We start from the raw sequence: 3,923 nt of genomic DNA, 5'->3' as shown, positions 1-3,923 counted from the left end.
GGCCCTTAGCTTGTCATTAGGAAATATATCTGAAATTAAAAGTCTGTTAAGAGCACTTATTTCTCTCCTTTGACTAGAAAGGGAAGTCCAGGCAACTGGATTTGACAGAGACATCTGTCCGGATGGGGTCTGACATCGGGCGGAATCTCCCTCCTCATATACACCTTTTCACCAATCCCTCACATATCTCTACAAGCCTGATTAAGCTGAACTTTTTGAAAGACAGCTTTGATTCAGATGATCTGCACATCTGCACTTTCCATTTTGTTCTTTAAGTCTTCCTCCTCCCCTTGCTCTTTATCATTCAGACGCCTCTCAACTCTTCCCTTGCTGCTTTGGGCTTCAGGGAGTCTTTCAGGAGACTCTTGTTGTCTCTTAATCAGCTCCTTCACCGTGTGTCTATCCAGCCTTTACTATCTAGTTGTGAAAAACAGTTCAAGGAAGGTTATTCCTTCTAGGCTGTGGAGCTCCTTGGAAGCAATCAGGACTCAACTAGCAGTTGAGAAGTGCGTTTTGTTTCCTGTTGACACAGGATCCAGGTTATTTTGTTTCATCACACTTAACATTTCTGCCTGTTTGCCACTAGTTCAGGTGGGAATTCGTGCACATGAGCTGTAACATTCAGCTACAGCAGTGGAAAAACAGTTTGATTTTAGCCAGAGTGATCCAAGGCCCCAGTGGCTGATGAGGGAAGTGGCAGGGCTGGGGAGCTGAGCAAGAAGGTTCTTCATACAGATCTCCCCTCAAAAACACTGCTTTTCACACATGTCCAGACTTCACTGGGAGACACTCTAGGAAGTGGAGAAAGTGCGTATGGCTGATTCAGAACATGGAACAATAAAGAAAGCTCAAAAAAATATATCTATCTTTCTTTTCCAGGTGCTCATTGTAATCAGTCTAATGTTAATACACTCCTTTCCAATTAGCTAGAGAAGATTTGAAAATTGAAGAAAATTATGGCAAGAATCATGGCTCCTCAGGGGTTTTGCATTTGACTGACGCTTTCGGAGTAGTTGGTGCTGAGCTCATGAACCTCTGATGCTGAGAGGAGAATGAAGAAACTTCTCAAGAAGTTCAAGTCAGAGGCACATCCCCAAGTTTCTTGGAGAGTTAATGGGTCCCACTGTGGTTCATTACCAAGCAAAGCATCCCCAGGGGCTGATTAGAGCAGAGAGTTGGAAGCCATGATTAAACATAGGAAAAATGCAAAGTGCAGGTTCCTCTGATGCCAAGTTAACCCTACATGTGTGTTTTCAAGAAGACTGACCAAACAGAGAACCAGGCCCTAAGCAGGGGGATCCTTTCCGTCATGCTTTGCCCAAGACTTTTGGTTGGAGCAGTGGATAGGTGGGGGTGTTCAAGGCCTAGGGCAGGACACTGATCCAGGACCTCTTGTGTCCCTGGGGGAAAGCAGGCAAGGAGGCCCTGTTGCCAGAAGGAAGAAGTTTCTTCTTCTAGGCCTCGATGGCAGAGACACCAGCCATGGCCAAGAGGACATAGTCCTAGTTCTTGAGGAGGTTTTGGCACCACCCTCAGCTGTCTCTCCCTTGGGCTCTCCTACACTTTCCCATGCCTGTGCCTGTTTCCCTGCAGCCTGTAGACATCAAGCTGCTTCCCCACCTTGTTCTCACCCCAGCATCTCTCCATCTTTTCTCATGTCTCTCTGTCCTTAGTGACTGTTGTTTGAAACACAAAGGCAAGGCTTGATCTCAGGTCCCCTCCAGGTGACATGATGCACCACATCACTGCTCTTAAGTGACATTTCTCTTTTCTTCAAGTCAAGTCTGTACCTCAGGTGGCAGTTTGTGGCGCTTTCCCCTTCTCAGTTTCTTTCCCACTACCAGAACAACTTCCATCATCCCTGAAACCACCCTGCAGGCAGTCACAGGCTCCTGCTCTCTTCCCATTAGCTGTAACACTTGAGCAGGCTAAAGAAGCTCATGGCCTTCAGCTTCTCCATGCAGGCCATGTGCTGCCCAGGCCTGAAAAAGCAACCTCACCCCAGCAGAAGGGCCTGACTCTGGGGAGGCCAGGTCAGGTACTGACCCATAGGCAAAAAAGAAAAATAAAGGGTAAAAAAAACATCGGTAGAAGCCTTAACTTCTTTGCACTGAACAAACACAAACCCTCTCCTCACAGGGTGGGGCAAGTGATACTCGAGCCTCCAAACACCTTGGGGGCCTGACACTGAACTCACTTCATGTGATGATCAGAGTTCTTCTACAGCGAGCCCCAATTGGATGCAGTAGCTAGAGGCACTCTAACAAGTACAGAGTAGGGGACTCCTGTTCATGCAGTCCAGGACACTGTGGCCTCCAGAGCATGTTGCTGGCTCACATGCAGCTTGCTGCCCACAAAGGTCCTTCTCCAAAGAGCTGCTGCCCAGCCGGACATTGCCCAGCCCATATCACTGCAAGGGTTGGTCTGTCCTAAGGGCAGGACCTTCCATCTGAGCTGTCCCTTCACATCAAGGACATCCGCTCCATCCTGCTCTTCTGCCCTAACCTTCCTGCCTGGGGAGCTTGTCCTCTGCCATCACAGCCCTCTTGTCATGTGAGTGGTCTCAAAGCATCTCCATTATTCCAACCATGTTTCCGTGCAGTGACAGCTTGTGCCTCTCCATCTGCCCTCCTCTGTGCCCCAGGCTGCATGCAGTTGTGTGCGATATTGGGGTTGGAGAGCCTCAACTGTGGCACAAAGAAGACATCTGCAATGGAGAAACCTGTTACCAAGAGCCAAGGACACCGTGTGTGCAATGGCCCCACTTGAAAACAGCGACTCGCTTGTGTAGAGAGCACTTGTCAGGACTATGCTCAAAGGAGGTTCCCACAAAGAGAGGAAACTCTGGAATGCCCAAGGCCTGGGGGAAGCAGGAGAGGGATTTGGCTCCTAGGGGTGATTAATGGCAACTTGGGCAACTCGGGTGAACCTCTCTCCAAGAAGGACAAGGTGCCACTGAAGAAGCCCCTGGACCTGGGCAGGCTGTGATTTACCACATGGAGGTCATCGTTAGCCCATTTCCCTCATGTAAGGGTGTGAAGAGTTTCCAGAGAAGGAGAGCTACAAGATTTTACGGATGAGGCTACTAGAGCAGAGACCTCTTTCCACCATTGGATGACAGGAGCAAAGGCAATGTTAGCGTTGTTCACAGGGTCTCTGGATGGCAGTCCAAGCCAGGACCTTCTTCCCTGGTGCGTTGTCCTTCAGGGAGGTCAATTCAGCTCTGTCCCAGGTGCCAAGGTGCTGCAGAGGGAGCTCAGGCAGCAAAACCCTCTCCTGCCAAGGCTGGGCAACCTAATTCTGTTTCCCCCCGGCCCTGGGCTCTTCAGGCTTTGCTCTCTTAGTGGGACCCCTCTCTCACCATCATGTTGCCACCTGCTCTCCATGACAGCATGCCCGTGCTCTGAAGTACAGGCACCAGAAACGCTGTGTCCTTGGCCCTTGGTAGAACAAGTTTCACCATCACCAACCTGTTCTCGGCACCACAGCTGAAGCTCTGCAATGGAAACATGAACAAGTGCATAAAGCCTGGGGCAGAGAAAGGAGCAGATGGAGGTGCCCATCTCACTGAGAAATATTGCTGAGGTGTGGTGTGTGCTCCGCTTAGGAGCAGAGGCCCAGCTGAACTCACCAATTTCTCTGTCCCTTGTGCCCCCTCCTCCTGGGAAATGTTCACTGGAATAGACTGAAGTAATCACCTGTTGTCTCTTCCCATTGAGTGGAGAGCCACTATTTCCAACATTGCAAGGTCTTTCATCAGATGATCACTACCTATGAGAGATGGAAAAGTGCTCCTGTGGAACACCCAATTCTCATCTCTGACCTAGGCAGGACACCTAGTTAGAACAAGAAGGGAGCTCCTCAACACATGGTTCAGGGATCGACTCAGATGTGTCAGTCTGCCCATCTCATGCTGGTCTAGA

The sequence above is a fragment of the Tinamus guttatus genome, unplaced genomic scaffold, assembly GCF_059628265.1.
Source record: "Tinamus guttatus ecotype Peru unplaced genomic scaffold, ASM5962826v1 Tinamus_guttatus_pri_ptg000106l, whole genome shotgun sequence".
NCBI classification, from domain to species: Eukaryota; Metazoa; Chordata; class Aves; order Tinamiformes; family Tinamidae; genus Tinamus; species Tinamus guttatus.
This window is presented reverse-complemented; position numbering follows the sequence as displayed.